Raw genomic sequence first — 24,986 nt, forward strand, 5'->3', positions numbered from 1 at the left:
AGCTGGGAACCAAGTGGCAGCCTGGCTTCCAGCTACCCTGTGCTGGTGGAACTGGGAAACTGACCATATATGGGCTGGGCCTTTTCCTGGATCCCACAAGAAGCGGGGAAACAGGAACAAGGCTGTCTCCTGGTTCTCAGCTCTCTGATGCTCTGGGAGCCAGGAAACTGATCAGCCCAGGTGGGCTGGTCTGTTTCTCGGCTTCTGCAAGCCCAGGAGAGCTGGGAATCAGATGGCAGCCTGGTTCCCTCTCCTCCCCGCCAACCTGCATGAACATTCAAGTTATGGAGGGGTTTCAAGAACGCAACCCTCATGTAACTCCAGGTTTTACTGTACATACATGTAGGCTTGGGATCTGTATTGTATGCAGACGAGTGTGTTTCGGAGTCCAGGTTCTAGCCTGAACTCCAGGGGATTTGGCCCCTCCCACAAAAACAGAAGGTCCTATCCATTTTCTGGTACAGCGAGAAGGCTCAATCACTTTAAACTCAGGACTTCTGGACAAATTTTTGTCTGACGGTGTCTGGACAATTCAGTTTAAACTGGCATATACATTTTTCTCCAAGGGATGATATTTCTCTGTAGGTGTTACAAATTGAGAGAATTTCCTAATCATCTTGCACTGGGTACTTCTATGCTGCATTTATAACTTGTGACAATGAGTCTTAGCACCCGGGTTTGCAGACACAGGCTGCCGGGCTTGTGCTACAAGGCTAAAAACAGAAGCGTAGACATTGGAATTCAGGCTACAATTTGGGCTCTGAAACCCACTCTCCTCCCTGGGCTTTGGCTCCCAAGCCTAACCATACAGGACGCACCTCCTAAAGCCACACTCTGGCCCAGTGACATCTGTGATCCAGAGGCAGAAAGGTCAGCCGGAACCAGAGGCAGTGCAGACTGGGGCAGGAGCTGGCAGCCCCTGGCAGCACCACAGGAGGGCATCCCAGGCCTGGAGCCCCCCAACAGCCCTGTGGGAGGGCAGTGCAGGGCCAGGGCTGGAGGCCCCCTCCCCTCCACCATGGCAGCAGAGACCAGAGCTCACTGAGGCGGTGAAGGCTGAGAACAGACTCCAGCCAACCGCTGCAGCAGGTGGGCGCGCAGCCTAGTGAGGAGGGCAAGGCAGCAGGCATGCTGCACTTGGGAGCCCAAGGCAGGAGACTTTCCCTGGTCCAGCAAATTCTCTTGTTTGAGACCAGTCAGGTCCTGACTACAGTGGATCAGGGAGATGCAACCTGTATACACAGCTGTCTGGTGTTAACTCCAGAGCATGCAGTACAATTTACAAAACCAAACGTTCTGTACTGCATCAGCATCCTACATACCAAAAAATGAAACACGGTTGTCTGGCATCTCTAGCAGGGCATAGTTATGGCAGTTTTGGTGGCTTGGTCAAGAAATGCAACCTTAGATTTGACATGTGAGTCAGGAATAAATATTACTCAATATATTGCAGGGTAAGAAAATATATATTTATATAAAATGAGTATAAAACCATTTCAGGTTTTTTCATATTACTAACTTTAATTCAGTGCTTTTTTTGCCTTAATTGCTCATGCCTCAATTTTCTTACCCTGCAATATATTGAGTAATATTTATTCCTTGCTCACAAATCAAATCTGAGGTTGCATTTCTTGACCAAGCCACCAAAACTACCATAATTATGCCCTGCTAGAGATGCCAGACAACCGTGTGTGTGTGTGTGTGTGTTTTAGGTCTAAGGTTGTGTCTCTTTCTGCAGAAGAGCTGCTATTATCATCTGTGGGAGTAGGCGTACACTCTGCTAGTTATCATGAAGTGCGGAGTACTCTTGCCTCTTGATTAAAATACAATGCTGTACATTAGATCTGAACTCAGAAATTCATTTGGAAATTGAAATTAGAACTGCACTCCCATGGTGGCACTTCAGATGCAACCCTAAAACTGGTAACAGCATCCTTAATTGAACATGAATTTAAGCGTGTGCAGTAGTGACTAGGTTTATGGGCACTCTATGCCTATAAAGGTAGATATATAATAGACAAGAAGATAGTTGTTAGAGCTCTTTACTGAATACCATTACTTATAGAACCAACAAGAAGTTTTTGCAGATGTGCAATGTAAAAGGGTTCTTTTGTGCAGCTCTAAACACAGAAAGTTTTCTCTTTAACTCAGTGGTTCCCAAACTTTTCAGCATCACAACCCCTTTTGATTTTTGAGAAACCCTCACACTCCCTCAACCTCTTCTTTACCATCATCCAACATGCCCCCCCCTTTTAACAGAAAAAATCAATTTGTCATTTAAAATGAGCACAAAAACTTGATATAAAAATTTTGTTTAAAATTAAAAAAATAAGCACAAATAGTTTTTCTTGGCCCTTGTGGGTGCCTGGTGCAGCCCCAGCTGGCCAGCTGCCTGAGCCCCATGCTAGCTGCCAGAGCTGCCCGCAGCAGCTGCCTGCCTGCCTGAGACCTGCGCTGCCAGGGCCAGCCACCTGCCCACCCACTAGCCACCCGCCCCAGGCATGGGCCAGCCGCCAAGCCTCCCACCCAAGCCTCCTGCTGCCAGGCCAGCCACCTGCCTGCCAGCCCAAACCGCCCAAGCCCCACACTGCTTGGGACAGCCATCCACCCTCCAGCCTGAGCAGCCTGAGCCCCGCGGGGCCCGCCTGACTGCCCGAGCTGCCCAAGCCCCGCAATTCTGGTGTCAGCTGCCTGCCTGCTAGCCTGAGCCGCCTGAGTCCTGCGATGCTGGGGCTAGCCGCCCAAGCCCCATGAGTCCCACAAGCCAGCCGGCCAAGCCCTGCAAGGCACCCATCCTATCCCCTTCCCTCCCACAAAGCCAGACACCACCAGCCCCCCCCACTCTTACCCCAACCCCATTACCTGAGCCAGGCACCCTCTTCCCCTCATCGAACCCCATCCCCCCAACCCACACTCACTCACTTTGCAGTTGGGTCTTTACTGGCTGCCTGCTCTTTATAGCAGCTGCTTCGGGTCACCCATGTAAAATGGCAGGGGCTGAGCGCCAGAAGCAAAGGCTGGCTCTTTCTTTGGGTGGCGGGAATGATGGGGTGGGTGGGTTGCCTCATGCTCCCCCCCCCCCCCAATTTCTTCACACATCCCCCAGGGGCATGTCCCTCAGTTTGGGAAACCACGCTTTAAATTCTTTTTTGCAGCAGAACTGAGGAATTTAATCACATTGGCAACAAGTCACTCCCTGTTATTATCATTATCCTGGGGCTCTTTGTGAAAACTATCCACAAAGAAACTCCAAACAATGAAGTGGCTACACAACTGAATGAAGAAAGGATGATGATCAAAATGGCTACACTGACAACAATAGCATGGTCTGTTTCCTGATAGTCTCATGGGGTAGCTGTGTTAGTCTGAAGCTTCACAAGTAACAAGCAGTCCAGTAGCACTTTAGACATTAATAAATGTATTAGGTCATTAGCTTTCTTGAAGAATTGGGTCTTCATAAATAAATGTGTTAGTCTCTAATGTGCTATGGAACTGCTTGCTTCTGGATAGGTCAGCAATTACACAGAGCAGATGAAAAAGGCAAGATATATCTGAAATAGCAGATGCTTTAAAAATACTGTGTTCAAAATTTTTATGGCCTATATTGTCAATATATCTGATCAGAACTGAAATTATAGTACAATATGCAACTAAGGTGCACCCGTTAGTCTCATTATATTTACATTTACAGATTAATTTACAGATTATACAGTTTTAGGTACCAAAGATGATAAAACCAGCAAACACATGCCAATCAAGAGTTGGAACTTACTCCATCTGTTGACATAAGTTGCAGCAGTAATGAACCAGAGACGTCTACAAAAATTAAAAGCATTAGAAATAATGGAAATTATGCAGCATACACAAATAAGAAAGTAGGGGCAAGGTATCTGGAGATACTCATCCTGAAATGCTAGCTTGAATACATGTGAGCAATATTGGTGCCCAAGTGTGACTGCACAAGGCCAAATAACCCCAGGATAATGATAATGATGACAACGCGGAATGAAATGTTACTCACATGCACAAATATCAACCACAAAATGAAAAATGTCATAGACCATGCAGCATCCTCAAGGAACTCCTAGTAAATGATGCATGAAATACCATGTCAGAGAGCAAACTTGTCCTGAGTTATTCCCCCTTTATTTAAAAGAACACACACAAATGAAACTTCTGAGATTGATCACTTGTATTATTGGTTCACAGATCTTTTATATACAACCACAGCAATCTCCGTCTTTGAATGCTGCAAACTTAAATTACTAGAATTCCATGCCATACCGACTGAGTGCGTGGTTTGCAGCATCAGAGGAATTTTGACTGTATCACATACTGTTCAGCTCATGGCCAGTAACAAAGCAGATATAGGTGGCCAGAAACTACTAAAAAAGGTACATGGAGGTAATAATCCCCATGGACTGAAAAACGGATAAGAAAAATACACCAAAAGAAAGCACAGGTGATGTCTTGTCTCATATCACATATACACCAAGTTTACAGAAAATAAAGTTTTGAAGTCAGAACAGTGGAAAAGCAGACAGAACATACTAAACAGCAGTGACAGGAAGCAAAATGTGATTATGGGTTAAAAGAGTGTTCCTAAGAATGATACATATGAATGAGAGCCTAAATGAGCAGCTAATGACAGAGACGAGATGAAAATGAAGGATGCATATGCAAAGAGTTACATCAAGCTCAGCTACACAGAGGCAACACCAGAACTACAACCATTGTTTGGATGCCCTAAATAACAGAGGAAAATTCCTTAGTGTAAATGGTAGGAGATGGAAGGGACTCAGTAAAACCACTGTGCACCTATAAATATTAAGGACCTAAAATAGATCAGACATCAGACATGGCCTGGATTGGGTGGTATCATGACAAACTGTGGAAGGATACTATATATTCAAATAGTTGAGACTGGATATACTATAATATTCTTTTTCAGTCTTCAGGCATGTAGTATTTCTTCAGTGCACAGTTAAACAACTGCTGTGTTCCATGTCAGCGGTGGCTGCATTTCAGTGAGAGGTAGAGCAACAGGTAAAGGGATCTGTTTTGGGAAGAGTTATAACAAGTGGGATTCCACAGGGGTCTGCTTTGGGACTGGTTCCATTCAATATCTTCATCAGTGATTTGGCTATTGGCATAGAGAGTACGCTTATTAAGTGTGCAGATGATACCAAGCTGGGAGGGGTTGCAACTGCTTTGGAGGATAGGGTCATAATTCAAAATGATCTGGACAAACTGGAGAACGGTCTGAGGTAAACAGGATGAAGTTTAAAAAGGACAAATGCAAAGTGCTCCACATAGGGAGGAACAATCAGCTTCATACATATAGAATGGGAAGCAACTGTCTGGGAAGGAGTCCTGCAGCAAGATATTTAGGGGGCCATAATAGACCACAAGCTAAATAAGTGTCAACAGTGTGATTCTGTTGCGAAAAAAGCAAACGTGATTCTGGGATGTATAAACAGGAGTGTCCTGAGCAAGACTAGAGAAGTAATTCTTCTACTCCACTCTGCACTGATTAAGCCTCAACTGTTATGTTGACACTGCAATCAGCAATTTCGAGAGATCGCTTCACCTTTTCGAAAGTGAGCATCTACACACCCATAACCACTCTTTTGAAAGAAAGGAGCAGGGAACACTGCAGACTGGGTCACATGGCTGACAAGCCGTTCTGGGGCCTACAGCCAGCTGCTCCCTCAAAGGGTCTCTCCCTAATGCTCCCACCCTGAACTCGCTCAGGCTTGCAGATCTGCCACATTCAAGCCTGTCCCAATGGACCCCCAGCAGTGGCTCCTTCTCGTCGAGCTGCCCATCCTCCATGCCTTGGTGGGCAACCTTGCCAAGTTGCTCGCAGGGGTGAAGGGGGAGGAGGACAGGGGCCTCTGGAAGAAGGACTTCCTTCTGGAAGCCCCCCGCCGGGGCCGTGCTTCTACACGGCATTTTGGAGTCCGGAAGAACAGTCTTCCGGACTCCAAATCATGTGACGTTATGCTAACGAGGCACAGGGAATTTGCATCTGTGCCTCATTAGTATCTTTTGCTCCATGTATTAGCATGCCACTTCCAAAGGAAGTGGCCTGTGTAGAAAAGGCCATGGTGTCTTAATTAACTAGTATCAGAGGGGTAGCCGTGTTAGTCTGTATTTGAAAAAACAATGAGAAGTTCTGTGGCAACTTATAGACTAACAGATTTAAGTATTTAATTAAATACCTTGGAATCTATGAAAATATTTGCTCAATGTAGTTGGGAAGCTAAAAAATGTCACACTATAAAACCATCACATTTATCCACTGCATGCACTTCTGGTCTACCATTCTCAAAAAATTATGTTACAACTGGAAAAGGTACAGAGAAAGCAATAAAAATGGTTAAAGGTACAGAAAAGCTTCCATATGAGGAGAGGTTAAAAAGACTGCGATTGGTCATTTTAGAAAAGAGGTAACAAAGGATGAATAGGATGCTTATCTGTGAAGATCGAAAATGGAGTGGAGCTGTGACTAGGGAGGGGATCACTTGCTAATTGGTCTGTGCTGTTTGCTGTGATGCTCTCAACAGTGGCCACTCTCAGAAGGCAGGATACGGTGCTGAGATAGACCGTTGGTCTGACACAGCATGGCCATTTTCCTGGGTTTTATCATCTGGTGGTAGAGCATCAATAGTCTTTTAGTCCTTCCATTGCTCTCATCGCCATGGAATCAGACGACCTCTCAGTGAAATAAGGCAGGTGGTTGGCAGTCCTTTTGTAGAATAGATTTCCAGCAGTAGAAGTGGTATTTGCAGAATTATGTTGGCTTGTCCATCTAAACCCATTATTGCCTGGCACCCATGCCTTCATGAAATCATACATTTCTCACACTGGCTGAATGCCATCCTTACAGATGGTTGGGAGTGTGAAGGCAGGCAGAAGCCATAGCCATAGGCAAGGGCAATGCTAGCTGAAGGCAACAGTCTCAATTTGTATGACTACGTCTGTTCCTTGTGAGTGGACTGCCAGTTGTTGAATAGGATTCAAGTGTGATTGATAACCTAGCTTTCAGCCTTTCCAATGAAATAAAAAAGTAGGTGTATATCAGGCACCGGAGTATCTTACACACGTCTTGATAATGTTCACAGCCTTTGGTTCAGACCTCAGATCTGGCACCACGTTCTCTCTACTACTCTCCACAATGTATCTATCCCTCTCTTAACTCAAATAGCAAGGGCACCAAACCTCTCATTTTAGGGTTCCTTACCTGAATATGGTCAGCAATTTGCTAGTAAGATGTGGTAGGATTTTACTTTGAACTACTCTAGCCTGTTTATTTCTCTGGTATTCATTTCTGACTTCGTTCCTTGTATTTGTACTCACTTAAAATCTCTTTGTTGTTATATGCAGTTGTTTTATTTTTAAAACAAAACTAGTTCAGTGTTGTGTGTAAACTGAACTGTTTGTTGATGCCAGTTAAAATAGCAAACAGCTATTGTCTTATAGGGACAATGTAACTTTATTTGACTGCCCAGGAAATGGTTGGACAGTACAAACCACACTTTGGGGACAACTCAGGAGAGCATATAGGTCACCCTGGAAATGGTAGCCACAGCTGCTTGAAGTCAGAATGTGACTGGCACATCCTGCTGCTGGGGTCAGCTGCTGGGTCAGGGCTAAAGCTACACACAGACACTCAGGCCTGGTTTGCATTAGGAGATGATAGCGCGGGGACTTGGGGCAGGCCCAAGGAGTTGGGTGATGGGGCGATGACACCTGGACAGGTGTGGGCAGAAGTTCAAGCTTACCCATGGATACTTACCAAGAGGCAGAGGCCTCAGTGCATGTGGGCCAGTGGGGAGAGAGCTGATAATTTCTGTGAGTCCCCAGGCCACCCAGTACATGTCAGGGGTGGACAAAGGCTCAACCAGCACTGGATGGCCTCTGGGTGAATCCAAGAGGACAGGGCTTGGTGCGCAAGATGCAGGAGCATCAGGATCTCAGGCCTCAGGTGCATCTGTTACCTTCTGCGCTGAGGATGCTGCTGTTGACAGAGGTGGTGTTACATGACTGCTGGTTTGTTTTGATAGAATACAGCATAACATGGCTGCCTCTCTGTCACTAGTGGAGAAATATATATTTTTAATGTGGAATTAGAAAACAAGAGCCAACCTCAACTTCTCAGTTAAATAAATTTTGTTGGTACTTAGAAACAGAATTCAGTGATTCCTAACCATTTTTTAAACTTATCCCTGACTGATATAATTCTCCCGCAGAGGTGAATCAGTCTATTTGGCATTGACTTCTTTGTCTCTGCTTTTTTGTCCCCGCTCATTTTCTTAACTGAATTAATGTATCTGTGGATACTGAGTTGGAACCCAGCCAGAAATTTCTGAAAGTGCAGTCTCATATTGCTTGAATCTATAAAGAGGAAATTAGTCAGATAACTGATGTACCTTAAGGACAATACATTAGACCAAGTCTTTGGAATGGAGCACCATATGTAACTTTACACAATTCCCATAAGCAGTAATGGAATTATCAGCCAAAAGGAGGGTTTATCTAGAAGTGATGGTAGTGGTGATGCTGACCTCACTACATTAATTACAAGATAAGGGGCTCACTCTCTTGTACCTCAACCAATGTTATGTATGCCATCATGTGCCAGAAATGAGTGGACATTAGGAATCTCGATACACATAAGCCGATCAGTGAACATTTCAATGGAGTGGGCTATTCTGTTGAAGACCTGAGAATGTGTGTCCTAAAACGAAGAGACTTTAACAAAAGATCACATAGGGAGATTTGTGAACTGGGCTTCATGCTCAAATTCGCCACATTAACACTTGGTATGAACAAGGTCAGCAATTATCTCACGCATTACAAGGACTGTTTCTCTTCCTTTGATGTTTGTAATTATCTCAGGCAAGACTCTTAATACCCACACCCCTCAACTCCCTCCCTCCTTCAGTTCCATGTATCTGATTTGTTAGATTTTATTGCAGCTTTTTTGGATCTCTGTGCTATATAACTGAGTCTGGACTGGAAATGCTATCGATCTGAAGAAGTGGGTCTGTCCCAGGGAAGCTCATCACCTAATAAATTATTTGGTTAGTATTAGCCAATGGCCAGGTAATGAGTGATCTGTGAGCCTTATTACATCCAAGTCTTTAACTGCTAGGACCAGCAGTCCCTTCTCAGTGGGCAGCCAGGGTGGCTGACGGATGCCCCAAAGGTTAGTGCAAACAGCTTATTTCACCCGAGTCTTTAACTGCCAGGACAGACTGTCCTTTCTCAGTGGGCAGCCAGGGAGGCTGATGGGCGCCCCAGGAGTCTGTCCCGTAGCGGCGACATGACTCAGCACTCAGCTTTTACTGCACCTTACCACTGACCAGGCTGATATAGCCAAAACAGCTAAGGTTCTTTGTTTGTGTTCGGCCGAGTTACAGTAACTGGAAGGGGTCAGGCTGAAGTTTAAATGGTTACTATTTATTAAAAGCAGAAATAAGAAATTTTAATAGTTACAAGGTTATTGCTCTATCTTCTTAACTACTAGTAGGATGATACATATGGTATACCAATTAGATTACAAATGAAAGTTACACATTTTAGGACAAAACACCTCAGCCTACAGAGCTCTTACTATTAAGTGTGCACAAAATACATTTCAGGTATAATTCTCACCCCTGCGCTCTCAGACATCGGCATAGCCAGCATCTTTCACTCAATCCCTCAGGAAGAAGACTACGAGGAGGGCATTCCCTGGGACCTCGGGAGGCAATAACCTTACCTGACAGGCAGATACAGGTAATTGGAGCTCAGTTAGAGTGGTCTACCGGACCCTTCTTTATATCGCTTGGGTAACGTACACGCTTCCTTATCTAAAGGTACCAATTGTACTGGTTCGTCTTTGTGACACCAGTTCTTACAAGGGAGTTGCAACTTAATTTACATTTGTAAGATCGAGATAACTAAATCATTAAGACAGGACATTCTTTTCATATGGGCGGGAGATTCCTCTTCTGGGACAATGTGTAGGCGTATCAATTATCAGTACCAGCCAAGGGCAGTTTAAGGCCCTGTGGTCATCAGCTGGACTGTTAGCCCGTCTATCTGTATTCTCCCTTCCAGGATTATGATGAGGCAGCACATCTGTGCTCTTGAGGCATCAAAGACTGTGCTTGAGATAAGCGCATCTGTGCTCCCAGGCATCTAAGACTGCTGTTTCCTTTGTCCTTTGTGCTCTGAGGCACCTAAGAGGGGTAAGATGGAGTAGAGCAGGGGGATTCTGTCTGGCTACAGTTAGTCTTTAAAGTGCTACATGACTGCTGTTGTGTGTTGTTAGACAACAAACTAACAAAGCTACCTCTCTGTTATTAGTCCTAACGAAGGAATGTACTGATTTTTCAGTGCATAACTCTTCAGCCTTACAAAACAGCAGAAATGGAGCTCTTCAAAGACTGACAAAATGATATATTCGGTGATGAGCTTTTGTGGGACAGACCCACTTCATCAGATCAATCTCATTTCCAATACAGACATGTTTATAAGTACAAAAAAATTACAGTAAAAACTGACAAATCAAGTACATAGGACTGAAGAAGGTGGCAAAGGGGTGGGGGATGTTAAGTGTCCTGCCTGAGATAATTAGGAGCATCAAAGAAAGGGAAGCAGTCCTTGTAACTTGTGAGGTAATTGGTGTCTGTGTTCATACCACATGTTAATGTGTCGAATTTGAATATGAATTCCATTTCACAACTTTCTTGATGTAATCTGTTTTCAAATTTTATTTGTTCTAGGACACAAAATCTCAGGTCTTTAACAGGATGGTCCACTCCATTGAAGTGTTCACTGACCGGCTTATGTGTATTGAGATTCCTGATGTCTGCTCTGTGTCCATTTATTTTTCGGTGAAGGTTTTGCTCAGTCCTATGTACATAGTGGCAGGGCATTGTTGGCACATAATGGTGTATATAATGTTGCTCAAAGTGCACAAGAATGTGCCCTTGATCTTGTAACTAACATGGTTAGGTCTAGTGATGGTATCCTCAGAATAAAAACATTGACAAAGTTGGCAGCAGGGTTTGTTGTCACGAAAAGTTCCAGGAGTAGCATTACTGTGGTGTAATCTGCGATTGCTAGTGAGAATCTTTCTTTGGTTAGGAGGTTGTCTATAGAAGAGGACAGGCCTGTCACCTAGCGCCTTCTGGACTGTAGCATCATGATCTAGAATAGGTTGTAGGTTTTTAATGGTGTGTTGCAGGGATTTTAGTTGGGGGCTATGGGTGATGACAAGTGGTGGTCTGTTATTGATCTGCTGGAGCCTATCTTGAAGCAGATGGTTTCTAGGTATTCATCTGGCCCTGTCAATCTGTTGGGTTTTTTTTACTACTCCTGGTGGGTAATTTAGTTTTATAAATGCTTGGTAGAGGTTTTGAAGTTTTTGGTTTCTGTCAGTAGGATCAGAGCTGATGCACTTGTAACTAAGGGCTCGACTATAAACAATGGATCGAGTGGTGTGTGCTGGAGGGAAGCTGGAGGCATGTAGGTAAGTGTAGCAATCAGTGGGTTTCCGGTAGAGGGTGGTGTCAATGTGGCCATCAGTGATTTGTACTGTGGTATCCAGGAAATGTATTTCTTGTGTGGAATGGTCAAAGCTGAGATTGATGGTGGGGTGCAGGTTGTTAAAATCTCTGTGGAATTCTTCCAGAGTCTCTTTACCGTGGGTCCAAGTGCTGAAGATGTCATCAAAGTAGCATAAGAAAAGGAAGGGTACCAGGGGACAAGAGCTAGGGAATCGTTGTTCTAAGTTGGTCATAAAAATGTTAGCATACTGTGGGGCTGTATGAGTGCCCATAGCAGTGCCACTGATCTGGAGGTATAAGTTGTGCCCAAATTGGAAATACTTGTGGGTGAGAACAAACTTACATAGGTCAGTTACCAGATTTGCTGTGGTAACATCAACATCAGGGATGGTATTTCTTCAACAATAGTCTTTTCTAAACAGTATTTTTGTTTAGAATTCACATTTAATATTAACATAACAGTGAGCATGTAGAAGCATTAATGATGCTATATAGATATTCACAGAGCCTTCTTGCTGCTTGTTTACACACTTGAATGGAGGACAAGTATACCATGGCTACAAGCCTACACAATTTAAATCACTATTTTGATTTTTCAGCATAATATTTCCCTGCTTTATTTTAATAGATTTTAAATGGCAAAAAAGCTTAAATAATTCACAGTTACGGTTGCCCAGCAATAGCTTGTGGCCTTACAGAATGTCAAGTTCAGCAAAGCTCACACAATCAAAGACCAGGAAATTCCAGAGTTAAAGTAATTAACCCTTAACAATAACTGTACCTTTTTTGAGCAATGCCCTGTTCACTCCCTCCCACTTCTCCCTACACATACTCCTACTTCGCCTTTGAACTACAAATGGACAGGTGCTAGCCACAGTTGTGTTCTCAAATACTGAGTCTACTCACTCCCCAGAATATCAAACTTGTAACATTTAACAACAACAACTTTATCCCCTTTTGTAATCCCTTCATACTTGCACATAAGACAGCACTAAAATCTATAATTACCTTCCTTCACCCGTCATTAAATATACAAGCTGAGGTCATATCCCACTTCACTACAGACAATACCCATGGCAAGAAGGCACCACTGCTCTGCTACTGATACAACTGATACAATTCTGTATTGAATAATATAGAGAGGACTCTCAAAGTGCACATGCATTTAATTCCTCTGATAACATACATAGGATGGCGACTTAGACCCAGCTCTCCTTCTATGATATTTACAACTCTCTGAGGCACCTCAAACTATTCCTCAAATCTCATATCACAATCACAGCTCTCCCAAGATGCTTCAGTTTACTCCTCCAACATTCAATACAAATACCTGTCATAAATGAATGCCTGTAAAGGGTTAAACACAGAGGGTTGGTTCTCTGTTGGAAAGCAGCCTGATTGGCCAGTGGGGATTGATGCCTAAGCCATTGTAATGAATCCAGTCAATATCAAGGCCACAAGTCGATCTGGGCATACAGCTATGGAGGTAGAAAGGAAATGTTTAGTCAGACACAATCAGGTTATTATTTATTTTGGGTTTGGTTTGGGACTTGTTAGGCTGGCTGAGATTCTCCCCTGTACACTGTAACTTTTAAACTAAATCCCAGGGAAGTAATTCTCTGTACTGTTAGCTACCTTTTTTTAAAAATTGCTCTGTAACACCTACCAACCAAGTATGCTTTATCACTTTGTCTACTTTATCTTTTGTTTTGTTAATAAATCACTTTTTTTAAAGGCAAGGATTTGATTCCTGTGTGCTGTGTACATGCATGCCTAAGACTGAAACTAAGACTGTAACTAGATTAACATTGGGCTTGTCTACGCCAGCTCCCTGCTTTGAAGGGAGCATGGTAAGTAGGATGTTGAGAGTTGATTAATGAAATGCTGCGCTGCATATGCCGCTCTTTATTAAGCAAATCCCCCGCGCGGCAACTCTGAAGTGTTTAACTTCCAAGTGCCGGCTTGCGCCTAGCTGCGGCTAACCCGCCAGTACTTCAAAGTGCCTGGGGTACTTCAAAGTCTCTTTATTCCTCAAAATTTTGCACCGCAGCACTTCATTAATAAACTCTCAACACCCTAGTTACCATGCTCCCTTCGAAGTAGGGAGCTAGCGTAGACAAGCCCACTGAGGCTTAATTCCTTCCTGTTTGTTTTCAAGCTGTCTCCTAAGGGAGGGTTAGGAGCTTGGGGTTACCCCATGAGGAGATGCCCCAAGTTTGTTTTCCTGGGTTTTAAAGAGAGATTTTCTCACTTGGGTGGTGGCAGCTACCTCCCAGGGTCAGGGAATCTGTGACCCTGGGGAGCTTTTAAGCAGAGGCCTATAGAGGTAAGTTATTTTTAAGGTCTCTTGTGGGCTCCCACCTACTGCAGTCAGTGTCAGAGGGATGCTCAGCCTTGACATTCTTCCTAACACAGTAAATGAAGAGGTGCGGTGTGAAAATAATTCCCATGGCTATTGTCCGCCCTAAAGAGGCAGAGTTAAAGTTCATGGGCATTTACATTAACTCTGTACATACTATTTTTCAGAAGTGTGAGTTTTGGAAGTTCTGGAGTTTGTGAGGTCTGGAAGAACATAAGCGATCATATCATTGAACAGCTTAGCATTATTTTTTTTGCCATCTAATACCATATATAAATAGATGTTTTGTTTCATAACTTGGGAGTATTGTTAGCCTCTTAAAACAACTTTGATATTACACAGTTGTGACACTGTATTCATATATTCACCCCCTTCTACAAGACAATGATAAATTTGGTGCAAAATATGCTTTGTGAGGTATCATGTGAAAACACAAACTGCTGAACATTATTGTCCTGGTAAAATCTGTTTGGTAACATTATACATGAAGTTACAAAATACTATTGTACAAGACATGTAGCAAGTTTAGAAAAGCAGACACAAATAAGTTCCTCCGAGATGAAAGGCAAATTGACATCTCAGCAATAGGATACTAAATGGACCATCATCTGGTTAAGCAGCCATGCTTTGTCAAGAAGAGGGTTTGAGCAAACAATGTTTGGGCTAGCCAAGGAACAACTGTAAGATCCTGATCCACAGACTTGCTGTTATCTGAACACCAGCAGGAGATGATGCTCAGAGAAAGGAAACACTCTAAGAAAGAAGAGCAAACTTCTCAGGTTCTCCTTCGTTATTCATCTCTATTCATGGCATCAACAATACTTGAAAGACAAAAGGAAGCCTCCTAGAACTGGTTGACATAAATCCAGCCAGACTGCTGTAAGCAAGTGGTGAAAGAAATATTTTTTGCTTTAAATCCGCTTAGCTTGTAAAGTTAGGTATTAATTTGCATTTTACCTTTCAGTTCTTTGCAAACTATTCTAACTTTTATGCCTCATTACTTGCAATTAAAGTGAACAAACTTGTTTTATTGTTTTACCTGAACCTGTGTGTGTTGGTATGAAAGTTTCTGAAAAGCTTCTTTTGGGATAATAGGATTTGTCCATATTATGTCCTAGTAATAAAATGATGGATTTCTCTAAGATATTTATTGTCCAGGAGGAAAGAGCTGAGGAGGACATAATGCTTATTTCTGGATGCAAGTCTTGGACTAGGAATTCTCTGGCATCACTCTGCAAAACAATTCCGAAGTGGCTGGCTACTGTGCTCAAAATTCAGATAACAGTAGACTACACACTTGATGCTGTGTATGAGCCGGCCAGGAGTGGTTGCTGTCACAACAAAGCAGAATAAAAGGCAATTTAGCAATCCAGATTGTCACTGTAGCCCTTCTGCCAGTCAGAGGTGGAAGCAAGAAGGGCTGGGTGCAGTATTTAGGCCAATTACACACAAATGGTGTTTCTAATTTTTCCCATCTCTGAGCAGAATGAATTTTCTTGTGGGCACCAACATGGAGGTGATGCATAACACACCTTCATTTTGGCCACATAAAATTCATGTGGTGAGAACAGCGACGAGCGCTGTGGGGCAGGAGTGTGAGGCCTCCAGCTGGGGGTGTGCTGTCTAGGGTGGAGCTGCAGTTGATGGACTCAGGGCTTGATCAGAGATTTGGGGTGCAGTGGTGTGATGGCTCTCCTGGGGAGCGTGGGCTCTGGGGGTGTTCCTGGGGATGAGGTACTCAAGGATGGAACAGAGGGTTGGGGTGCAAGGCTCTGGGGTGGGGCAGAAGTTGGGTTGCAAGACTGTAGGTGGGGGGCTCTGGGGCCACGCTATGGCAGAGGACTCTGGGTAGAGACAGTTTGTGGCAAGAGGGTTCCGGGGTCAGGCTGCCCAGGCCATCATTGCATTCTGGCCAGTGGAGAGGAGCTGGGTTGAAGCCATGGCAGGCTATAAAGCAGGCTAGGTTGGGGGTGGGGTAGTCCCCTCCCTGCCTTGGGCAGGTGTCTTGAGCACCTGTGAAGTGCTAACTAGGTAGCTGCACAAGGATCTTAGCACTCTTCTATGTAAAATTGCTTATTGAAACCCAGTTTACCCCAGCTTCCTTTTGGGGGCTGTAATTTTTCATGCCTGCTTTTAGCCCCCAGTTGAAAATCTGGGATGTCTCTGATTTCAGTTAAAGCTTCTTACCCTGTTTACAGTTACCTGAGCTTAGAACAAAACAGGGAGAGAAGCATTTTGAAAGCATACAACAAAGCTGACTTCTGTGCTAGTTGTCATTTAACTGACACACTAAAGTTTTGTAACCCAGCACTTGGAGTTAGAATGTCAAAGTTCCATATTTTCTTTCTTTATGGTCAAATGAGAAAAGAACACACACCAGCTGTCAGAATATCAACTAAAGCAGCTTTAGCTCTGACTGGCCCATTCCCTGCCTCACATACAATTTTACATTTTTAAGAGTGCTGTATAAACAAACCCCATGTAACTACTCCTTACAGATCCTTGTTGGATTAAGCATGTGTTACCATCCCCATTCAACAGAGGAGCTAGTGAGCCTTGTTAAATGGTTCCAACACTAACTTGCTATTGAGTTGTGGGCAAAAAGAGTTCTAATTTGGGAACTCCCAAGCCCATGCTCAATCTACTATATCACATGGCTTTGTTTTCTAAGTCTTGGCTCATTTAGAAAGCTGTGCATAAAATATTTGGCTTGAAAACTTCTGTCTGGCTTGGAACAAGAGGAACAATTGCACTAATTCAATAGTTTGAGTCAACCAACACTTAGGTGTATAATATTTTTAAAGATCAAAAATAGTTAAAGCCACACTTTTTTCATTGTTGTCAAGCTTCTTAAGTCCCTGTCTACCCAAACTCACATGCTTTAGGTCAGACTGTACTGCACCCACACAACTAATGGGAGGTTGGCTTCTAATTTCAAGTGGAAGTATTATTTTCATTTTGCAGACCAAACGAGACTCCTGAAAGCCTAGAGAAGCCAGAATTCAGAACTCTTGAATCTGAACGCATACACCTCCTCCACAAGAGGAGTCCTCACTTTTGCTAACAGATTCCTAACCAATGATACAATCCTGATTCCTTTGAAGTCAATGGCAAAACTCTCCCATTGACTTCAGTAAAATCAGCATGAGCCAGTACTCTTTATTTCCATAGGCCCTTGTTCCATTCAAAAGGTTTTTCTCACTTGTAGTATGGCACAATTGTTATACACAGAATATTACGGGGACTTACGACATTTTTAATGGAGACATTCTGTGTAGTCAAAAGACAATGCAGATTTACACCAGTTGGGATTGTTGTCAATTTGCAGATCCATTAAAAGATACACAAGAAAAAAATAGCAATTGAGCTAACTATCCTCCACTGATATATATCTATCCAATAGTAACAGAGAGTAACATCTATCCAAGGATGGGTGCATCACAAAAGATTGAGAAATATGGCATTATGTGAATGTGAAAGTTGACCTGTAGATCTGAAGCTTCTCATGATTCAAAAATCACGCTGGCAACTTGAAAGTTCAAAAGCTTACAAGGTAACCCCAGTACCCTTGGATTCCCTCAGTACCCTTAAGCTGCGTCTACACGTGCACGCTACTTCGAAGTAGCAGCACCAACTTCGAAATAGCGCCCGTTGCGTCTACACGCGTCGGGCGCTATTTCGAAGTTAACTTCGACGTTAGGCGGCGAGACGTCGAAGTCGCTAACCTCATGAGGAGATAGGAATAGCGCCCTACTTCGACGTTCAACGTCGAAGTAGGGACCGTGTAGACGATCCGCGTCCCGCAACGTCGAAATTGCTGGGTCCTCCATGGCGGCCATCAGCTGGGGGGTTGAGAGATGCTCTCTCTCCAGCCCCTGCGGGGCTCTATGGTCACCATGGGCAGCAGCCCTTAGCCCAGGGCTTCTGGCTGCTTCTGCGGCAGCTGGGGATCTATGCTGCAGGCACAGGGTCTGCAACCAGTTGTCAGCTCTGTGTATCTTGTGTTGTTTAGTGCAACTGTGTCTGGGAGGGGCCCTTTAAGGGAGCGGCTTGCTGTTGAGTCCGCCCTGTGACCCTGTCTGCAGCTGTGCCTGGCATCCCTATTTCGATGTGTGCTACTTTGACGTGTAGACGTTCCCTCGCTGCGCCTATTTCGATGTTGGGCTGAGCAACGTCGAAGTTGAACATCGACGTTGCTGGCCCTGGAGGACGTGTAGACGTTATTCATCGAAATAGACTATTTCGATGTTGGCTGCACGTGTAGACGTAGCCTTAGATGCATTTAATCTGAACCCATGGACTTGTGAACTAGAAATGTTTTAATGCTAAGATTCACAGTAGGAGGTATGATCACTTTCCCAGTCAGATGACTTGGGCTGAACAAAGAGACAGAGCTCAGATGCCCAGATGTTGATTCCACGTACTATGTAAATGAACTGGGGCTTGCTGGCAGCAATCAATGGCAGAGTGCCACAGCAGTCCACCTGGACAGGTGACCCTTTATTGTCTACAGAAGAATAAAAGCATTTTTCCCTCCACATGACAAACTATAAAATGGCCCTGGCAGTGACCATCTTTGTTCTCCACATACTAAGCCTATGTAAACTGGGATCCTATCCCTCATGGGGTGTGCTTTCAGAGACGTTCAAGAAATCAGCATATACCATCAGCGGTGGCCTTCATCAATAGCTTTAACTGATGTATGCAATGTACCACTTCAACAAATGTTTCTCTCACACTGTTCTTTCTTTATTAATAAACCTTTAGATTTTAGATTCTAAAGGATTGGCACAGCGTGCTGGTTTGGGTAAGTTTTAAGGATATATTGACCTGCCACAGTGGCTGGACCCTTTGGGGCCTGGACGAATCTGTGTGGATTTGGTGAAATAAGTCTTAATAACATCTCACCAGAGCAAAGGGAATTGCTGGTTGGGCGTTAGGAGCAGCTGGAGAATCTGCGGGTTTGCTTGTGTAGCTGCTGGCTGGCCAATGGGGCTGGCAGAGGTACTTCTCTGACTATCTTGATTTTTCTTAGTGAGGAGGAAATCACAGCCTGGGCTGTAAGTAGCCCAGTTTTAGGCAATTTACTCAGGATTTGTTCTCTTAGCTGTGCCCAGAACCCTCCCTCCCAGTAATATTACAGCTTGGAAGGCTGGATTTGCAGAAGGTAGCAGTTCAGGATAATTGCACCTATGCTCACCCTCTGTAGTCTAGCCAAAGCATCCACTTTAGGCTCCAGGATCCATAGCCATAATCTCTCTTGGGCAGAGATCCCAGCCTCTTCCTGCCCTGATCAAGGTGTTCCTTGGATTCTCAATATAATGAGGAAATTGTATAGCTCCACCAAAAGACTGGCCTGCCTAAGCAAACCCATTTTGCTTCTCTTCTCAGAGATGGTAAAGAATGTAATTGCCCCTGATAAATTACTACATGGGTCTTTGTAAGCGTAGCCTACAAGGCTAACCTGCTTACTTGCCTGTATTTGTTGTGGATTTCTTAGTTCCTTATGGTATTATTTGTTTTGAATATGTTAGAACAGGTTTAAATTAAAGCAGTTTGGCTGTAACGCGAGGGACTCACAGGCCACATCCTATAGCACCTGAGTTATAGCAAAGTTAACATAGTTTTGCCTGATACTTTTTGCCCAGATGCCAAGGTTTGTATGTATATGTTCTGGACCTTCTACTTGTATAAAATGTGATGAGCTAAAGCATAAGGTCCACTAATGATGTGTTAAAACACGTTGGCATGAGGACTTTCTTAAGTTCAGACCCTTTCAAATGTAACAGGTTCACCACAACATGGAAAAAACTGAAATACAGTAAACCCTAGATTCACACAGAGGTTGCATTCTGAAGAGTTCTCGTTATGTGTGGCATGCAATGTTGTTTGGCAGTTTTACTCTAGCACTTTTTGTTTTGGAAAATGTATGGATGGAAGTAGTGTCTGGGTAAATATTTTAATGCAATGTTGCTTTTAGTTTACATACTGATTCTATTCCAGCTTTTGGAAAATTGATTTCACTTAGCTAAAATAGTCCTGACCTTTTACCTAGCCACTCCTGAAGGCACCTTATTTTTCTCTACCAGACAAAAGAGGAACCCTATACCCTGCTGATAAGGAGCTGGCATTCTTGAAAAAATAGGTATGGGCGATGACCAGTGTTTTATAGAGAGACTCTACTAATGTTAAACTTAGAAAATGGAAGTGCCTGGACTGAACATTCATTTTTATTTCATGAACCTTTCCTTTGAGGTTCTGGGAGAGAAGATGCTGCCCGGGTGTGCCACAAATTAGATCCTGTACTCTCTCAAGCAATTGATCTTCACTAGTTGATTCATGTTTCTTGGTACTTTTATACCTTAAATGTATCAGTTTGCCTGTGGAGATTCCACTGAGAAAAATCCCCATTCCATGACAACTATTCCTTGATTTCTAATAGTTGTGATTTATCCCGATACCAAACAAGACTCCAGATGTTTGACTTAGCAACAGACGATCTGGAATAGTGCTTTCTGGTTTGGATATATACAAAAGTGCTTCTCCTTTCTATAAAATCAACTTATATTCAATGGAACCAAATTGCATGACTCAGATATTTGAATGAGTTTGTATAGATAATGCCAGGGGTTCAAGAACCAAATCAAAAGTAATGGAGACAGTGGGCAGTCTTGTTTACTACTTCTAAGGAGGTTGACTGTATCTGAGGTCACTGTTGGTTGTGATGCAAGTGGTTGGGTGAAAATATAACAGGTGGATTCAGAAGCTATATACAGGTCCAAATAAAAATTGGTGTAGGGTATAAAACGTATTTTCAGTCCTCTCTATCAAAAGCTAATGTGACTTGTGAACATCATATTTCACAGCTATATCATCAATAACTTGTTAAAGGTTATCAGATCTATGACAGCCTCAGACCAAACTTGGGTTTATGATAGAGACCAAAACTTCCAAGATGTGACTGTATGCATCAGCCCCCACATTGAGCCTAGAGGGATTAACCTAGCTCACCCATCTGAGGAAGCCTCACCACCCCCCCATTCCTGCTGGGCATGTTCCGTCTAGAGGCTGGCTATAATGGCCCATGGAGAAGCTTGGTCAGGGCTGACTGCCCCAGGGAAAGAGGTGGTGCAGGAGCTCCAAGGGAGTAAATGCTGACAGACCAAGTCACAGGAGCCAGCCTGCAAGAGGCTGCAGGAGATGCCCCAAAGCTTAATGAAGAGTTGGAGAGACTCCCCCAAGAGGCTGGTAGGAAGCAGCCAAAGGTGGTAGCTCCGTGTAAGCGCAGTAAGATTCCCTGCCAAGTTGGCAGTGGGCCATTCCAGTGCAGACAGGGCCCTGGGCTAGGAACCAGTGGATAGGGAGGGCCCAGGGAGAAGGGTATGGGAATGTATGCTTGTTTGATTGCTGACCACTAGGCAGCATTACCCCAAGACTGCAGTGAGTTGACTAACTCTGGCTGGTGGGCCACATGACCCTGAGAGTTGGGGTCAGATACGGTATGAGAGGCCATAGAGGGCCAGACCATACCTTCAGAAGGGGAAGGGCAAAGAACCCCTCAACAGTTTTATTCAGAAGAGATATATCGGGGTGGGGGCATGTGCTCCCCTCAGAATTGCTGCTTGATTTGTACTGATCATGCTCTCATATCTGCTGAAGCCACTGTCCTCTTTCTCCCCTAACCCCACTGGCAGGTGGGAATGGTCACTGAGCTTTTAAACAATTCTTATTTGCTCAATGCAACTCACTTATTAGTTGAATTGGTCTTATGATTCACTTTCCTCAATCCTAATGAAAGTAACTAAAGATGCAAATTTATTTGTTCTGGACCACTTGTATTTTGTCTCTGGGTGGTACGTGGCATGTTTATGGGTGTTCTGGTAATAATTAAATGAAAATATGCATGAACAAATTCCAGCTTTCAGAATGGCAGCATAAAGTTCCAATGATTTTTTTTTACTCTAATATCCTACATGTGCACAATTTAGAAGTATACCTACAAGATTAGTAGACTTAGAAGAATGAGAAAATATCAAATGGGCTGTCAGTATTGCCTATGACATCTTTTTGAGGTGATGAATCATTCTTAATTACTCATTGGCAAATGTAACTATCACTGGATTGACTAAAGGCACAGTTGGCACAGCTTGGCTGCCATTCTACAATAACACACTAGCTGCTCGTCTGTTTCACTCTTGAATCATTCCCTGATTGCATGGCATGCTAACGGAGGACAACGCACACTGCTATGTGACTCGGGTTGCACTGCACCTCATCTTTCCAGTCCTAAGCTGTAGCAATATGAGCTAGTTTGACATCAAAATTATGGCACAAGTGAAAAAACAGGAGACCGGAGAAAAATTCAGGATATTCCAGTGCAATCATAAGAGGCCAAATTATCCCTTGAAGTGAATGGCATTACAACCAGGGCCTAAAAACACAATGCTTGTAAATGCATATTTAAATACAGCCTCAGAGCTTTACCAAGCCTTGTAGTCCAGCTGCTCCCTTTGTGTGGATCTTCTGTTTGCGGGACCAGGAGTGACTGCTTCATGCAGACCTTCAGCTGCTCCACTGCATGGTGTAGCTGCTTCGTGGCTGAATCCTGCTGAGCAAGCTTGGTCCACCGGGTGCTCCCAGAAATCAGGAAGGCATCCACTAACTCTGCTTACATGCAAAATGTAAAAGGTTTTCCACCTTGCCCTCCCAAAAGGGCATAGACCCACTTGAGGCCCTGCTTCATTCTGTCTTGGACTATCCATTGCACCTCAAGAAAGAGGGTTTAGCGTTACGTCTATCTGAGTACATCTGGCCGCCATTTCCACCTTCCATTCCCCAGGACAGGACTGCTCCATTTTCTCGCATGATCTCAAGGCCAGATTTCTTAAAGGCTTGGAGAAGTTCCTTCTGCAGGCCTCAGCCCCTGTTCCCCAGTGGGATCTCAACCTGGTCCAGTCCAGACTCAAGGGACCTCACTTTGAACAACTGTTCTCTTGCTCCCTCCCACTTCTCTTGGAAAAGGTTGCTTTCCTGGTGGCTAGTATGTCAGTCAGGCTGGTCTTGGAGCTGCATGCTTTAATGTGAGAGCATCCCTACATCGTCGTCTTCAAGGATAAGGTGAAGGTGCAGCAGCACCCTTCCTTCCCTTTGGCCTTCCGTGTTAATCAGGATATCTTCCTCCTGGTTTTCTACCCCAGGCCCCTTAAAAGCAATGAGGAGAGATTTCTTCATGTCCTCGATGTACATAGTGTACACGCCTTTTACCTGGAGCAGACCAAACCCTTCCACAAAGCCCCTCAACTCTGTAGATTATTCAGAGTGAGCCAAGGCCTCCAGGTGTCCTCTCAGAGGATTTCCAATTGAATAATCATTTATACCTGCATTTGCTATGACTTGGTCAGAGTTCAGGCACCCAATCCACTCCTTGGTCAGAGTAGAGCCCAGTCCACCAGGGCTCAAGCCTTTTCTGCAGCTTTCTTTGCTCATGGCCCCATCCAGGATATCTGCAAGGCAGCTACAGTTATGTTGCACTATGCCTTCATGCAGCAGGTGACAGATGATGCAAGCTTTGGTAGTAAGCCCATATTGGAATCTGCATAACCTTAAAAAAATCTTCTCCCATCTCTGTGCATAGTGCTTGTGGTCACCTAAGTTGAATGGACATGAGCAAGCACTTGAAAAAAAAAATGTTTCCTGTTTCCATAACTGGAGCTCTTTGAGATGTGTTGGTTATGCCCATTCAATCTCCCACCCTCCTTCCCTCTGTTGGTGTTTCTGGCAAGAAGGAACTGAGGAGGAAGGAGGTTGGAGGCATCCTATACAGCGCAGCATTCTTGCACCACTCCAGGGGGCATTTAGCCGGGCTCCCCTACAGGTACTGCTGACGGAAAAATCTTCTGGCACTGGTGCATGTGATGACCTCACACGCTTACGCTGAATGTAAATAAGCAACACATCTCAAAGAACTCCAGTTAGGGAAACAATTTTTTTATGTCTCTATCTCCTCTTCTCTGCTGATGCAAATATACTAGCAGTGCTGACCTTCTATCTTATGAGTATCCAGTGCACCCATTGCCTGAACAAGAAGGCATTTTTAAAAGGGGGAAAATGTTCACCTAGAAAGAAAAAGTGACAGACTGGTGCTGCATTTTGACTTAGGTACAACCAGACCTAGCCAGCTGGAGAATGGTAAGTTGTCAGTCAGGGACAGAAGATCATACGCTTTTGCTGCCTAGCTGATGCATAGACAAAGTAATGAGAAAAGCAAGCAGCCATCTTGGCTGGCCAGGTGAAGGAAGAAGAGGGAGAAACAGTTTGTAGTCTACACTTGAGTTTCTCTGCCCAACCCTGGGAACTGCAGTGCAGCCAAAGAGAGACAGCTGCCTTTTGCAGCATAGGCACATCACTAGAAGAAGCAGATTATGTGTAGATAGTGCTCACCTTTTCTCCTTTTTTTAAATGGGGGGAAATAAGAATTTCCCTGGGGAACAGAATGTCCAGGAAGCACGAAATCCAACAGAGGGCAGAGAAATGGCAACTTTTGTTGGCAATATTGATGAGGCTGATTAAAAATGTAAATCATGGAGTAGCTCAGATGTTTTGAGCAATTTATGGCTTGCAATTCCATTCTAGGTGGATAAGGAGGTTCAGCGTTGCTGACAGTGCTGGATCCAAAGGCATAAAAACAGATGAAACCCATTGTCTCCATTGTTGCCTGAAACTGCCTCATGCCACAAATCCTAGAGCAATACAGGCCCGCTTTTCTCCTGCCCCCATCATTGACAACACAACAATATCAGTCTCATCAATGAACTGATTTGTCAGTAATAATTTGATGGTGTTCTAAGGAAGTGGTCAGGATAACACCAGTTTAGACAAGCATAAAGTGGTGCCCTGTGTGACCAGTTTGTCTCTGAGGCTATGCCTACACTACAAGATAATACTGATTTTAAGGCATTTAGCCCAATTTTAACAAATGCCTGTCTTCACCGTAAATGCCATTAGCTCAATTTATGGAGCACTAAAATCGATGTAATATCATAGCCTGGTCATAACCTGATGGG

The sequence above is a fragment of the Carettochelys insculpta genome, chromosome 2, assembly GCF_033958435.1.
Source record: "Carettochelys insculpta isolate YL-2023 chromosome 2, ASM3395843v1, whole genome shotgun sequence".
Lineage (NCBI taxonomy): Eukaryota > Metazoa > Chordata > Testudines > Carettochelyidae > Carettochelys > Carettochelys insculpta.